The sequence below is a fragment of the Pseudorasbora parva genome, chromosome 18 (genome assembly GCF_024679245.1).
Source record: "Pseudorasbora parva isolate DD20220531a chromosome 18, ASM2467924v1, whole genome shotgun sequence".
Taxonomy (NCBI): domain Eukaryota; kingdom Metazoa; phylum Chordata; class Actinopteri; order Cypriniformes; family Gobionidae; genus Pseudorasbora; species Pseudorasbora parva.
Window position 1 is genome coordinate 4,414,490 of NC_090189.1, and position 17,379 is coordinate 4,431,868.

Consider the following 17,379-nt stretch of genomic DNA (forward strand, 5'->3'; position numbering starts at 1 on the left):
GGTATTTGAAAAATATGCAATATTGAAACCAGTATACCGGATGAACCGGTGTACCGCCCAGCACTAATGCACAACAGTAATGTTTTAAAGGCACATTTATGATTGAACTCAGGCCTAATCCTGACTTAATCTAAGCCCTGTCTGTGAAACCAGGCCTAACAGTTTACAGGCAGAAGAAAATTAATATCACAGTTGCAATAACTTCGGACATTAAAGAAATCTTTCTACAGACTCTGAGAAACACCAGGAGAAAGATGCCCAGGGTCTCTGATCGCCTGTGTGAACATGTCATAGTCCTGCTGCAGGAGGCATGAGGACTGCAGATGTGAACAGAGCAATAAACAGAAGTGTCTGTAATGAAGACACCAAAGACAGGAAGGACAGCCCATAATGACTGCTACTTACTGACGGCTGCTTTTGATATTGAGCCCGCTCTGTTCAGGGATCATTATTTAATTTCTGTTCGTCAAATGTTTGTAAAATTACTTCTGTTTATGTCTCAGTTGTTGAATCTATTTATGTTCATACTGTGACGAGCGTCCTCGGAAGAATCAGCGTCTCCCTGGGAACCAACACAAAACACCTGCACCTCCTCATCGCAGGCTGATAGGTCACAGCTGCTCCCAATCAGTCCACAGTCACATAAGCAGCACAGACTGAGCAAACAACAGACACTAAGGTCTTGAGCCATCAAAACGCTGGTTAACCTTTGTTTCTCTGTTCTCCCCAGAAAGCAGCGAGTGACCGACAGCCCACACCTTGGAGCCCGTCTGGGTCACCCACTTTTGGTTGGATTGAGCACTGAAGAGCACTTAAAGCACCAGCCATCACGCACCGACTTCCCTTCCTTCACCAGTTGGATTTCACTGTAAATAAATCTATCCTCCGGGGCCACTTTCACGAAGCCTGCCTTGTCGAGTGGTTCTTCACCCTGTGACAGTGGTGGAGAATGCGGGCAAGTTCGTGAGGAATCATTGACAAGTTTATCGCCAACCCCATCCCTTAATCTTTTTGTTTGTTTTTTACCCCCCTCTTCCTGTGTAGACACCGGGCTGGGGGAATGCGGCGCGCTCGTCCCCACGATGGAAGAGGTATTACAGCGCCTCGCAGAAGTGAGCATCTGCCAGCAACAGATAGTGGAACATCTCGCCACTCGCCAGGGCAGGACAGAGGACGAGCTCTTCGCCGTCCGTGCTGCCGCTGCCCAACGCATTCCGCTACCCGATCCTCGCGCCCAGCTTGCTGCCAAAGATGACTGCTGATGACGATGTGGAAGCCTTCCTAAAGGTCTTTGAAAACACCGCCAAACGTGAGGCATGGGCTGAGGATGATTGGGCGTGTGCGCTGGCACCCCTCCTCACCGGAGAAGCCCAACGGGCTTATTTCTCGCTTCCCCTTGAGACCGCCGAAGACTATAATGAAGTCAAGCGGGAAATTTTAGCGAGGCTCGGCCTCTCACCGGTCTGCGCTGCCCAGCAGTTCCACGAATGGGAATTCAAGCCCCGGGTACCAGCCCGTGCACAGGCAGCCGAGCTCAGCCGCATCGCGCATCACTGGCTATTGGAGGGGAACCCCACCGCAGTGCAGGTAGCGGTCGATCGACTCCTCCGCGCTCTACCTCGCGCTCATCGGCAAGCGGTTGGGATGAGGAAACCTACCAACACCCTGGAACTCGTGGAGGCGATCGAGCTGGCGGATGCCGTCCATCATCGCGAGGCCAGAGAGTCGGCCAGGAGCGACGCCCGCTCGAAGGGACCCCGAGACCAGTCAGCAGGCCGACGGTTCCCCCACCGCGAGATGAGCCCATGCACAGCGCAGAACCTCCATCACCTCCGCGAGCATGGCTGGCAGGTTGCATCGTCCACCAGTATGTACCCTCGGGAGCCCCCGAAGCAGAAGTGATGGTGGAAGGGAAACGGTTCCGGGCCTTGCTGGACTCAGGCAGTGCGGTCACCCTAATCCAGTCGCGGTTGTGCGCCCCTCGAAGCGGCCAGAAGACCTTCTTACCGATTACATGTGTGCACGGAGACACTCGCCAAGTACCGGCCCGTAGAGTCACCATCTCGTCACCCCAAGGCACCTGGCCGGTAGAAGTGGGCCTGGTGAAGGACCTGCCGGTGGCCATACTGCTTGGAAGGGATTGGCCCGGCTTTGACAGACTGCTTAACGCTGCTACTCAGCCTGTCAGCCCGGAGGGGAACCATCGAAGACGGAGACGGCCTCGGGGACCCCGCCGCCGACCGGCCCTGCTCGCCTCTGACAGCGGGAGAGGTGGTGAGTCCCCCGCCCAGACTTCTAATCTTTTCTTTGATATTTACCAACAGGCTGCTGGAGGGGGCTCATTCGCCAAGGAACAGCGGGAGGACGATCGGCTCAAGCACTGTTGGGCTCAGGTGCGAGTCGTCGATGGAAAAGACGTCCTCCCATGGCCCCATCCTCTCCCGCATTTAGTCGTTGAGAATGGCCTGCTGTACTGTGTTGCTCAGCGGAGGGGGGAGGAGAAGAAATTGCTGGTGGTACCTCGAGCTAAGACCGAAACCATCCTGGAGGTGGCGTATTCCCATCCCATGGCAGGTCACCTCGGGACAGCCAACACCACTCAGCGCATCTGTGACCGTTTCCTTTGGCCGGGCTTGGAGGCCGAAGTGAAGCGGTTTTGCTAAGCCTGCTCGACCTGCAAGGTCACGTCGCCCAAGACCCCTCCCCCCAGCCCGCTCATCCCGTTGCCTATCATCGAGGTGCCCTTTGAGCGGATAGGAATGGACAGTGGGGCCATTGCCAAAGTCTGCCCGTGGACACGAACACATCCTGGTAATCGTTGACTACGCCACCCGGTACCCAGAAGCAGTCCCCCTTCGTAAGGCCACCGCGAAGTCCATCGCCCAGGAGCTGTTTCTGCTGGCCAGCCGAGTCGGCCTCCCCTCGGAGATCCTGACTGACCAGGGGACCCCTTTCATGTCCCGGCTAATAGCGGATCTCTGCAGGCTGCTGCGGGTGAAGCAGTTGAGGACCACGGTCTACCACCCTCAGACGGACGGACTCGTAGAGAGATTCAATCAGACCCTGAAGCAGATGCTTAGACGTGTGGCGGCGAAGAATAAGCGGGATTGGGACCTCATGATTCCCTACGTGCTCTTTGGGATCCGCGAAGTTCCCCAGGCCTCCACTGGCTTCACCCCCTTTGAGCTCCTGTTCGGCCGTCAACCACGTGGGCTCCTTGACGTCGCCAGGGAAGCGTGGGAGCAGCAGCCTGCCCCTCATCGAACACGTTCGACAGATGAGAGAACGGATCGATCGAGTGATGCCATTGGTCCGGGAACACCTCAGCAAGGCCCAACAAGCGCAGCAACGCCACTACGACCGGGCAGCCCAACCACAGGAATTCCAGCCTGGAGACCGCGTCATGGTACTGGTCCCCAGCTCTGCCTGCAAGTTCCTGGCCTCCTGGAAAGGACCATATACGGTACTGGAAAGAATGGGACCCGTAACGTACCCGCTGAGACAACCTGAACGACCGCAGACAGAGCAACTGTATCATATTAACCTCCTGAAGAAGTGGGTGGGGACCAGCTGGTGGCTTTGAGTCTCAACGATCCCGTGGTTGTGGACGTCAACCCTCATCTCTCAGCTGCCCAGAAAATGGAGCTGCAGCACCTGGTCAGCCAGTTCCAGGATGTGTTCTCTTCCCATCCCGGGCAGACCAACGTTATCCAGCATAACATCAAGACCCCCCCAGGAGTCATCATCAGGCAATGGCCCTACCGCGTCCCGGAAGCCCGTCGGCAGGGTATTGAGGATGAGATCCAACAAATGCTAAAGGTGGGGGTAATTGAACCATCCCGGAGTCCGTGGTCCAGCCCCATTGTGATGGTCCCAAAGCCGGATGGCACCATCCGCTTTTGTAACGACTTCCGCCGCCTGAACAAAGTCTCCGAATTCGACGGGTGCCCCATGCCTCTGCTGGACCGCCTCGGAAGGGCCCGGTACATCAGCACCCTAGACCTCACCAAGGGCTATTGGCAGGTACCACTCTCTGAAGCACCTGCACCTCCTCATCGCCGGCTGATCGGTCACAGCTGCTCCCAATCAGCCCACAGCCACATAAGCAGCACAGACAGAGCAAACAACAGAGACTGAGGTCTTAAGCCGTCAAAACGCTGGTCTAACCTTTGTTTCTCTGTTCTCCCCAGAAAGCAGTGAGTGACCGACAACCCACACCTTGGAGCCCATCTGGGTCACCCACTTTTGGTTGGATTGAGCACTGAAGAGCACTTAAAGCACCAGCCATCACGCACCGACTTCCCTTCCTTCACCAGTTGCATTTCACTGTAAATCTACCCTCCAGGGCCATTTTCACGAAGCCTGCCTTGTCGAGTGGTTCTTCACCCCGTGACAATACAAATATTTACACCTATTTAGAGGTGGGGGGGGGGGGAGAGCAGTTTTAAGTGGGAGGAGTTTCTTTTTTTGCTGAGTTTAGGATCTAGTTTAGGATGTATTGTTATACGCCAACCTATTTGTTCCTCTGTCTCTTCATCTTTTATTCTGCAGGATTCCTCCTCAAACTCCATCTTTACAATAGTATGTCTGTACGTCAAGTATGTAAACTCCTCCTGCTTGATTCTTCTTCTCCTGTGGGAAGATGGGAATATATTAATATTTTTATTAATATAAAGACTCATTAATATAATTCCCATAACTCAGGTGCAAATGTTTTGGCCTATAGTAGGGCAACCCCCCAAAAACAGTATGGATTTACTTTTAATCCACAACATATTTAGATATAAGTGTATCATGCAGGATGATGATGAATCAGCCAATGTGTTATTATAGGACGTAAATAGAAACATTTCCTAATTCTGTTGTTATACCACAAAATGTATTTTGACAATTTTGTTGAATATTTGAACAGACAAAGCAGAATCCCAATAAAAGAGATTCGGTTACACTTTATTTTATGGTGTCATTGTTACAGAATAAATATATATTTAAGTACTGAGTAAAAGTAATTAACTACATGTACTCTTACTATAGGGTTATGGTAGGATTAAGATTTGGTTGAGCGTTAGCTGCATGTAAATTAATTATGCATCACTTGCTGTTATTACTATGGTAAGTACATGTAACAAGGACACTGTAAAATAAAGTGTAAGCAAATAAAATGATGTACCAACTTATGAATATTTACATATTTAATTGCCAATATTTAATCTAAATCATAATAACCCCATTAATTAAAATAATTATTCAATTAAAAAATAATAACAACAGGCCACATAGCGCCTACTGTGCCAATTCTTGGTGGCTCATCTTACCCCAAGGGTTTAATTTTATCTTTTTACTTCAAAATAAAAAACTTTACATTTTACTCCATGAATTTAAAAACAATGTGTCTACAAATCCCTTATTAAACTTAGATATTCAACATAATAAATCACTATTTTTCAGAGACACAAAATCAGATCATGTGACTTCAAAACGTTTCAACTAAATCTCACAAATGATGAAATTACTAAATTAAAAATAGTGTGGACATTCATCAAAAGTGCTGAGATTGTTCAATGGCCAGGACGGGGTTCATCTTACCCCATGTTTAGAAGTTTAGCACCAATTCTATATATTCTATATTCTATATACAGTCTTGTTCAAAATAATAGCAGTACAATGTGACTAACCAGAATAATCAAGGTTTTTCGTATATTTTTTTATTGCTACGTAGCAAACAAGTTACCAGTAGGTTCAGTAGATTCTCAGAAAACAAATGAGACCCAGCATTCATGATATGCACGCTCTTAAGGCTGTGCAATTGGGCAATTAGTTGAATTAGTTGAAAGGGGTGTGTTCAAAAAAATAGCAGTGTGGCATTCAATCACTGAGGTCATCAATTTTGTGAAGAAACAGGTGTGAATCAGGTGGCCCCTATTTAAGGATGAAGCCAACACTTGTTGAACATGCATTTGAAAGCTGAGGAAAATGGGTCGTTCAAGACATTGTTCAGAAGAACAGCGTACTTTGATTAAAAAGTTGATTAGAGAGGGGAAAACCTATAAAGAGGTGCTGATGATAGGCTGATAGGCTGTTCAGCTAAAATGATCTCCAATGCCTTAAAATGGAGAGCAAAACCAGAGAGACGTGGAAGAAAACGGAAGACAACCATCAAAATGGATAGAAGAATAACCAGAATGGCAAAGGCTCAGCCAATGATCACCTCCAGGATGATCAAAGACAGTCTGGAGTTACCTGTAAGTACTGTGACAGTTAGAAGACGTCTGTGTGAAGCTAATCTATTTTCAAGAATCCCCCGCAAAGTCCCTCTGTTAAAAAAAAAGGCATGTGCAGAAGAGGTTACAATTTGCCAAAGAACACATCAACTGGCCTAAAGAGAAATGGAGGAACATTTTGTGGACTGATGAGAGTAAAATTGTTCTTTTTGGGTCCAAGGGCCACAGGCAGTTTGTGAGACGACCCCCAAACTCTGAATTCAAGCCACAGTACACAGTGAAGACAGTGAAGCATGGAGGTGCAAGCATCATGATATGGGCATGTTTCTCCTACTATGGTGTTGGGCCTATTTATCGCATACCAGGGATCATGGATCAGTTTGCATATGTTAAAATACTTGAAGAGGTCATGTTGCCCTATGCTGAAGAGGACATGCCCTTGAAACGGTTGTTTCAACAAGACAATGACCCAAAACACACTAGTAAACGGGCAAAGTCTTGGTTCCAAACCAACAAAATTAATGTTATGGAGTGGCCAGCCCAATCTCCACACCTTAATCCAATTGAGAACTTGTGGGGTGATATCAAAAATGCTGTTTCTGAAGCAAAACCAAGAAATGTGAATGAATTGTGGAATGTTGTTAAAGAATCATGGAGTGGAATAACAGCTGAGAGGTGCCACAAGTTGGTTGACTCCATGCCACACAGATGTCAAGCAGTTTTAAAAAACTGTGGTCATACAACTAAATATTAGTTTAGTGATTCACAGGATTGCTAAATCCCAGAAAAAAAAATGTTTGTACAAAATAGTTTTGAGTTTGTACAGTCAAAGGTAGACACTGCTATTTTTTTGAACACACCCCTTTCAACTAATTGCCCAATTGCACAGCCTTAAGAGCGTGCATATCATGAATGCTGGGTCTTGTTCGTTTTCTGACAATCTACTGAACCTACTGGTAACTTGTTTGCCACGTAGCAATAAAAAATATACTAAAAACCTTGATTATTCTGGTAAGTCACATTGTACTGCTATTATTTTGAACAAGACTGTATATATATATATATATATATATATATATATATATATATATATATATATATATATAGTGTGATTTTTCCCATTGATAGAAGTACATTTTTGTCTTTATATTTCTTTATAGAATGAGGTAGATGATATAAGTCATACTTTTCTTTCTGGAGATTCGTTTGTCATGTGATGTTGATATCTTGTTCTGTTGATAAGCTCACTGCTGCACTAACCTTGGAGGAGAGATGTGCCCTAGAGTCTTGTGTGTGTGTGTGTTACATGTTCTGTGCAGGTCTTCCGACTGGATTGGACCGCTTTTCTCACAGCCTAGACCTCTTGGCGTCTTTCTAGGACTCCCCCTGAAGTCAACACTACCCCAATCTTGGGATTGTCTGATGTATACACCCTGATGTAAATCATGCCCTTGAAATTGGTATAACTGGTGTGGTAATTTTGTGTAAGGTAGAGTAGAGTCTGGCCTGCCACCGCCCTGAGAGACTCTGAAGCTGACTCTACCGATGAAACTGCAAACTATTCTTCAGTAAAATACTCTCAGATGATTGAACATCCTGACTCCTGGTCTTAATTTCGCATATCTGGTCTATGGGTCAAAACTGTAACCCCTAACAGTTTAGAGAACAGTCATGGTAAATTTCAACACACTGTCAGTTAATCTAGTTTACATGTCCATAGATCACCATGAGAGTTGGATGCTCTAACATGGAGGCTAAAGGCTGCAACCCCTAACATCAGTCGCTAGAGCGTCTCTTGAGGTCAGAGGAGTGAGGTTTACTTGCACAGTGGCTACTAGCTGGCCTCTTATACAATTGCACTCCTGGGGGAACTTACCGTCACTTAAACCTTGAACTCTCGGTTGATTAAACCAACCCCAAACCTTGCTTACTCGAGGTATGCTGGTTCCAAAAACGAGTCCGGGAGTAAGTTCAGACAACTCAGAGGATGTTCCTGGTTAACACACAAGACATTCTCAACAGAGCGATGAATCAGTGATTCCCAATGGAAACAGACGCTAAGAAAAAGCGTGCCATTCTACCTCCTCTTCTTCTTTTGTTTAATGGCGAGTTACATAACTTAGTGCACATCGCCACCTATTTGGTGGTTATACAATATTTTTTCAATCTCTTCGTTTAATAAGTAATCGTTTAATAAATAATCTTTATTCACTGAGAATAAGGTTTATATTGTTTGTTTGCTGTCAATTAATTTAATGCAGATCCATGTGTGAGATGATAATACCCACCCCGATGGAGGAGTTGAAAACGTGTAAACATGCATGAACTCAATGGCCAATCACAGACATATATGTTAAGCGTGTAAACTCAATGGCCAGTCACAAACATAAATGTTGAGCACATTAACTCAATGGTCAATCACAGACATATGTTGAGCATGTGAACTCAATGACTAATCACAGACATGTATGTTTAGTGTATGAACTCAATGGCCAATCACAAACACTCACGCTGAGTATATGTTGAGGCCAATTAGAGATGTCTGTTTAACAGAGCTCAGAATGCAGGGGGGAAATGCAAAGGGGGTAATCTAGTGCTCGGAAAGCGTTCCACCCCTAGGGGCTGCCATTGCTAACAAAGCCATCACCTGCTGTTAGCATCCCATTGACTCCCATTCATTTTTGAGTCACTTTGACAGTGAATAACTTTACATCTGAGACGTTTAAAGACACTCCATTTGTCCATTGTTTATTTCTAAAGAAACACGACAATGCATAAAAGGCTCCGTTACCTTGTATCTTACACTATCGCCCCGCAGAAGCTGTTTTTGTAAAAATAGGCTAACGATTATGTCATAACCAACGCGACTCTGTCGCACAGTTGAGAAATTACCGTATAGACCTGAGGAGACGCTCGCAGGCAATCTTTTACTGTCTATGAGACAGTCGGAGGGACGTGGAGACAAAGTCTGATAAAGTCAAAGGAGAAGAATGGGGAGAAGCCCATAGTGAGCCAAAAGCAACGGGAGAAAATATTTAAACAACCTGATTCAGATTTCACTTTCCACAACTACTAGAAGACCTACAGCTGTCAGACAGGAGGCTCACGTCACATCTACGTCGTCAAGCTCAGTCTGAGCCTGCGCAGTTCGCTCAGCCATCAGGAAGTGAGTGCCCCTAGGTTGACTTCATTATTTCGCCGTTGACGTCAATGGGATCGCTCAGTCCATTTCTTTTACTGTCTTTGGGAAATGCTGGTATCGTCACATTTTTATACATTTCAGTACAGACTTGTTACAGAAGTCTTTACTTTTGACAAAACTATTTAATAAAATGTATTATTTATTTCCGCCCCATAACTTCTGCCACTTGTTAACGAGTCAACCAATCAAAATGCTGCGTAAACTCAACTAATCAGCATGTTCAGAGCCCATATCTCACCCCAGAAAGTTCCTGAACTTTGAAAAAGTACTACCTTGCGAACAGGGCTGTTTTGAGGGGGAAATATTTACCTGGAACTTCATTTAGATCCCAGTTCCTGTGGTTGAAACACACACAGTGAGACCACATGTAATCATATTATGAACCTCCAGAAGTGTTCAACCTTAAGAACTTGCTAGTGTTTTGGTGGAAGAGTGAAGTAACATTTCACAGCAAAAACTGACAAATCTTTCTCAGTCCATTTAAGATGAGATTCACTGTAGCGTTTAAGCAGTGTTTCCGGTGGAAACAACCCATAATGACTGCTACTTATTGATGGCTGCTTTTGATATTGAAATGTATTTTTTAAAGCAAACTTTTATTTTGACGGGATGCCGTGAAGACAGTTCATATGAAGACATATTTCTGAAATGAAACGGCAAATTCTCATGAAGTAAGAAGTGAGGTTTATGTGTTCGGCTGGTCATCTAGCGCCATGAATTCCATAATTTTCTTCGTAAATGCTTTGGTCTTTTCGCTGCTTAAACCAAGGAAAGATAGGAGAGGCTGCTGACCTGTGAGTGCCTCTGAGCTCTGGGACAGCTTTAGGCGTTTTAATTTACTACCTTCTTCAAACTGTGAATGTTCCATGTGGTGATGGTGTTAAGTGTCTTATTAGGTTTGAGAAGTTTGAGAAATGGCATAATTATTATCTTCTGCGCTTCCATGCCGAAGCCAAGTTTGCATGCGGCTTGGAACGCGAGCGTGGCTGTGACGTAAACGTTGCGGCCGCACTCACGCTCACTCGGCTCAAAATTAAAGACACGTGAGACTGATCGACCGATCATGGCCAATCATGCAGAAAATCGGCCAATTCCGATCCCTGGCTGATCAAACAGTGCATCTCTACTTATTAGGTCAATTGGCAACATGACTGGGTATAAAAAGAGCCTCGCACCGTGGCAGTGTCTCTCAGAAGTCAAGATGGGCAGAGGATCACCAATTTCTCCAATGCTCTCTGGCAAAAAATAGTGGAGCAATATCAGAAATATAATTTTTTTTCTCTCAGAAATAATTGCAAAGAGTTTGAAGTTATCATCATCTACAGTGCATAATAACATCCAAAGATTCAGATAATCTGGAACAATATCTTTGCATAAGGGTCAAGGCCGGATAACCATACTGGATGCCTGTGATCTTCGGGTCCTTAAGCCTTGTTTATACTTTCGCCTGGCTCCACAGTGCTAGCCTCCGCGGACTGCGTGTGCTCCTCCCCAAATAGACGAGGCGTTTATACTTGACGCGCTCGCCGTTGTGCTTTTCTTTGAAACCACAGAGGGCGACTGAGTAATTGTTCTATAAACCATCAGGAAAAAGCGTTGAGAAGAAGTGGGCTAATATACACAGGTGATGATATTTATTTTTGTACACTTTACCAAAAACCACACTAGAAAAAAATTGCGTTAAACTCAGTAAACCTTGATATTATTACTTGTGACATGAGAACAAAATATATGCACACATGTATAGCTACAACTAAATTAATCTCTTAAATATGTCCTTATTTTACTAAACATTTTACTTTTTATTAACTTTTGTAGGCTCATATTGTAAATATAAGCACCTAATTTGTATGTGGAAACTGGGTGCCGGTGTGATGAGACGTTATGCTCGGCTACATTCGCCTAGAACTTTTTCATCTTCGGATGCCGAGATGTGCGCGCTATTAAAAAAAATGCCCTGCACACCGCCAGGCTAAATGGGGTCTTGCGCACTGTGGTGTGGCAAGCAGCGGGGCGAGGGACCGCGAGAGCGGGCCTTTGACGAGTGGTAATGAGTACCAGCTGCGTGACACACCGATCTCGTCTCGCGGCCAAGGGACGGGAGCATAAAAGGAGGAGCGAAGGCAACGGAAGACGAGAGAGGACCGGGCCTGGACTTTGTGTTCCTGGACTTTATGTTGAGTTTTGTTATGTGTGTCTGGGCAGTCGTCCGTGAGGGGCTGCCCGCGGTTTACTTTCGTTTTGTTTATTTATTTTGGAATTAAAAAGTTGTTGAACGTTCGCCGGTTCCTGCCTCCTTCCTTCCATCAAAGAACCGTATTACACGCACCCAGTGCGCACGACCGCCTACTCCACATTGACGTAATTTTTGCTGCGCGCATCCTCACGCTCATGCGGACGTGTTGCGTATAAACAAGGCTTGAGGCGGCACTGCATAACACACACGAATGCTACTGTAATGGAAATTACAACATGGGCTCAGGAATGCTTCAAGAAAATATTGTCCGTGAACACAATCCACCGCGCCATTCGTCATTACCAGCTAAAACTCTATAGGTCAAAAACATTTGGTGTATCATAAAGAGGAAGATGCGACAAAGAAGACCTAACACAGTTGAGCAACTAGAAGCCTGTATTAGACAAGAATGGGACAACATTGCTAATCCTAAACTTGAGCAATTTGTCTCCACAGTCATAGGCATATATTTTACTTGTTTTTATGTAGTTTATACCGTCACCAGATTTTGCCAGATCGGCTGATCGTTCATAAATGTGTTTGACCACAGAATACACAAGATATATTGCACAAGATCTGTGCTACTAATCAATGTGTGTGTGTTTGTGTGCAAGGGAGTGGCTAAATTAGTCCATGCAACCTTGACAATTATGACCATTAGATTAAGTTTAAATGAAAAATAAATAAAAATGATCACAAAAATTCACAGATGAGTTGCCAGAAAAGATTGCCCATCAATGTGAACAAGATCAACTATTGCAAAAAACACATCTGACATACAGCAAACATGCCTGTGTCATGTATAAGTTAACATATATTTACATGTCAATGTGTAGCTGAGGGGCTAAGGACTGTAAGGTGATAGTTGTTACTAAGGAGGTGGAGTTGGGCCGGGTGTACTGGTTAGGACACCAAAGTCGGAGAAGGAATCCAGTTCAACAGATTTATTAGTTCAAAACAAATGAGGGAGCCAGGGTATAATGATTTGCATTGATCAGTGTTCACATACAATATATAAACATGAAGACAAGTATCGTCTATTGCTTATGTCCATAGAAGTGTATCAGCATGTGTCTGTGTGTGGTCTGTAACAAACAAAATAAAGGATATTTTCTAATAAACAGTACTACTTCTTCTCACGACTACACTCATAACAACATGAATGACATTAATAAGTTACTGGCTTCCAACAAACATAAACAATGTGTTACTTGTATATAACAAAATAGGGCATTTGAAACATTATAAACAGCTTGCATTATTACTGTACGAGAACTCAAGTGCTGCTATATTTCACATTAGGGTCCACAGCAATCAACTTAGCTTGAGTAACAGTGAAATCTACAATACTCACGTTCTCTCTGGACGCACACACTACTTTAAACATTCAAATGAACCTAATGATGAGCATATAACTGCCGTCTGTCACGGAATGTGGATGAACTCAGCTGGCGATAGCGAAGGGGATGCGAGACTGTGAAGTCCTCCACCGAATGCGTTGCGTTCCGCTAAAATAAAAGTCCCCTAGTAGCCTAGTCATATACTGTCCACTATTAATGAGACTTTTGCGCACAGTGAACTCACAGGCGATTCTTCATCCATGAAACCTTGACAAAGACAACGAATTGCGCCATCTAGAGTCAAGTCTGTGGAATGGTCACTTGGTTACTTCATAAACTTCAACAGAATTATTTTTAAGGTTGAGAAATGCAAATCTCCAATTTTCTCTCTCTGGTAACATTTTACATACATGCTGGGTACAATTAACAGTATATTATTTTACCGTCTTAATTCATTTGTTTTACACATTTTACGTACCATAACCAAATATTGCCATCATACCATTTCAATCACAAGTGCTGACTAGTTTTGATTTCTTACATATTTCAACACAATATAGTAACATTACAGCAATGCTCTCGCACATATCCTGCTATTATAACTGAGTATTTTCTTGATCGTTGGTATGAGTAGCAGTGGTTGGTACTAGACAAGAAATGTAATTTTACATCTTCATGTGGAATCAATCATTCATCAATCCTGAAACCAGAACCACTGAAGTGAAACCACCCTAACTAAAGAAGATGAGAATCAAGCTAATTAAATACTTAAATTTCTACTTAATCATTGACCAATGAATAGTAAAAGTTAGTTAATCTCCTTTCCACTAGATGCTGATTTGCCAGAAACACAGTGCCTGTACATTTCATTCAGATTTTATATCCAATATCATTTGATAATGTCTGCTTAAATATTAATTGAAATGCGTCTGATGCAGTTTAAATTTGAGCAGTTTTTAGAAGTATGACTATCCCAAAGCCAATGTTACTATAATACAGTGCATCCAGCGCTTTACTTTTTCCACATTTTGTTATGTTACAGCCTTATTCAAAAATTGATTAATTTAATACCATTCTACAAACAACACCTCATAATGACAACATGAAAGAAGTTAGTTTAAAATCTTTGCAAATTTATAATAAATAAAAAAATCCTTACTAAATAGATCCTGTCTATAAATAGATGCCGGTCTATCTATGGTCCCACAGTTAAAGGGGTACTTCACCTCTGGGAAGATGAATGTGTATTTAAATTGGGTCATTTATGTAGTAGAAATGTGAAATTATTTTAGAAGTTGGTGCCTTCTAGACTGGAAAAAGTGAGAAAATGTATTATTTGGCTCATGTGGATGAAAGACAACAACTCCCAGAATACAATACAACGTTTATTTCTATAGCACATTTAAAACAACCGAAGTCTACCAAAGTGCTGCACAGAGTACACAAAAACAGAACAGACAACAAGACCACAACAACAAGACAATCGGCAAACACACAATGCAATAGATGATGTGCATTAAAATAATCGATCATTGCATAGCAAGTCACGGAATATTAAATGCATGGGTGAAGTAATACGTTTTAAGAGTAGACTTAAAAATGGACAAAGTTGAGGCAGCTCGAATATAATTTGGGAGACTATTCCACAGCTTAGGGCCAATAACAGGAAAAGCACGATCGTCTCTGTTTTTGAGACTTGCCCTTGGAACTCACAATAACCCAAAATCAGATGATCTAAGTGCTCTTGATTGAGTATAAGGATGTAGAAAGTCAGATAGGTACTGCGGGGCCTGATTATGAAGAGATTTATAAACAAACAATAATATTTTAAAATTATTTCTATATTTGACTGGCAGCCAGTGCAATGAAATCCAAACTGGTGTAATAGACTCGTGCTTACGCTTCCCACAAAGGAGCCGCGCCGCTGCATTCTGAACCCACTGTAAACGAGAGAGACATGATTGAGGAGCACCAATATACAATGAGTTGCAGTAATCCAATCGAGATGTTACAAAAGCATGCATGACCATTTCAAAATTCTTTAGAGATAAAAATGGCTTCACCTTCGTTAGAAGACGAAGATGATAAAAAACGGACTTAACAACTGCATTTATCTGTTTTTTAAATTTAAGTTTACTATCAAACCAAACACTCAAATTTCTTGCACATTTAGTGCTGTAAGGAGTAAGAAGTTCAGAATCAAAGTCATGTACGCAGTGGTCATTTGAGCCAAACAAAATAAATTCAGTTTTACTCTCATTGAGGCTTAAGAAATTAGTTGCAAGCCAAAGTTTTAGTTCGTCTAAACAATCTAAAATAGGCTTTAAAGCCTGTTTATCACTAGGGATGTAACAATATCAAAATCTCACGGTACGATACAATTTCGATATTGACCTCACGGTACGATAGTTATTGCGATATCTTGGAAAAGTTCACGGTATTGTTAAATAGCTCACGATAGTGTTTGTGATGATAATAGCGAAAAAAATACTGACATTTATTCTGCTTTTGCCAGTCAACAGGCAATTTATTGTTGTATTCATGGATCCATGACAACATAAAACGCTGATCATAGTGCTGTTAACCCTTAAATGCATACGTCGGGTCGCGTCATTCACTACCCTGCTCCTCATTCATTTTTTAAAGTTAGACAAGGTGTGGGATTGTACGAATATATATGTTTTTGCACACTGATGAATTAATCTATATTAAGGAAATACGGCGCAATTCACCTTTATGTCATGTCTTATACCCAATGATGAAGTGACGTTTCACTCATAGTTACCTCTGACAGAAAACGAAACAATAATTATAATCTGCAAAACTTGAAATGGCTTAGTGATTTACAGCAGAGAAGAAGTACGAAACAATCAAATATTAGTGTCACTGTCTCTTGATGATGGATGTGGTCAAGAAGCTGTCAGTGATCAAAATATTGATTTTGAAGACGTTGAAAAAGAGTTTGGAGAATATGCTCGAGATTGCGAATATGACGCAGATGCTGAATATACTGGTAAACAAACTCTGACGAGGACAGATGATGATGGTATTAAACATCTGCTCAAACTGAATCCTTCCACGCTCCAAAAGGTAACGAAATAGGTTTTATTTTATTTTTCTGTAAGTGTAACTAACATCAGGAGTTTTATATATTGTCACGACAGGTAGAAATTTATCCATGTTAAATATAGATCGCAAAATGACGATATTTGTGTTATCGGAGGCTTTTTCCAGACATAAAATACATAAATCTCATCTCAGGGGGATATGAGGGGGGAAAGCCCGATCATTTGAATATACTACCGGGTTTCTACTGATACTAAGCTTAATGGTAATCACTGAAGTTACCTTTTAACAGTGCATGTCAGAGCACAAACCAAGCCAATGCAGTACATGGAATTTAATTGTCTGTAGTCCTCCAAGACAGGATTGTATCAGAAGGATACAAAAAACAAACAAATCGGCAGCATTGAGGGTCCTAATGAGCACAGCGGCATCCATCATCCATAAATGGAAGAAGTTTGGAACCACCAGGACTCTTCCTAGAGCTGCCGCCCGGCCAAACTGAGCAATCAGAGAAGGGCCTTAGTCAGGGAGGTGACCAAGAACCTGATGGTCACTCTGACAGAGCTCCAGCATTTCTCTGTGGAGAGAGGAGAACCTTTCGGAAAAACAACTGACTGTCTCTGCAACACATCACCAATCAGGCCTGTATAGTAGAGTGGCCAGAAAGCACATATCTGCCTGTCTGGAGTTTGCCAAAAGGCACCTGAAGGACTCTCAGACAATCAGAATCAATGAGAATCCTTATAGTGAAGTATGGTGGTGGCAGCATCATGCTGTGGGGATGTTTTTCAGCAGCAGAGCACTCCGATTGGGGCAAAGGTTCAGGACAGGACAACGACCCTAAGCACACAGCCAAGATAACAAAGGAGTGGCTACAGGACAACTCTGAATGTCCTTGAGTGGCCCAGCCAGAGCCCAGACTTGAACCCAATTTGATTCTGAGAGATCTGAAAATGGCTTTGCACCGACCCTCCCTTTAAACCTGATGGACCTTGAGAGGTCCTGCGAAGAAGAATTGGAGAAACTGCCCAAATATAGGTGTGCCAAGCTTACAACTTCATATTCAAAAAGACTTGAGACGGTAATTGGTCCCAAAGGCGCTTCAACAAAATATTGAGCAAAGGCTGAGAATACTTTTTGTTCACGTTTTTTATTTGTAAAGATTTGAAAGAAGCTTCATTCATGTTGCCATTATGAGGTATTGTTTGTAAAATTTTGAGGACAATAATGAATTTAATCCATTAACAAAATGTGGAAAAAGTGAAGCGCTGTGAATACTTTCCGGAGGCACTGTGTATAGAATTTTGCACAATG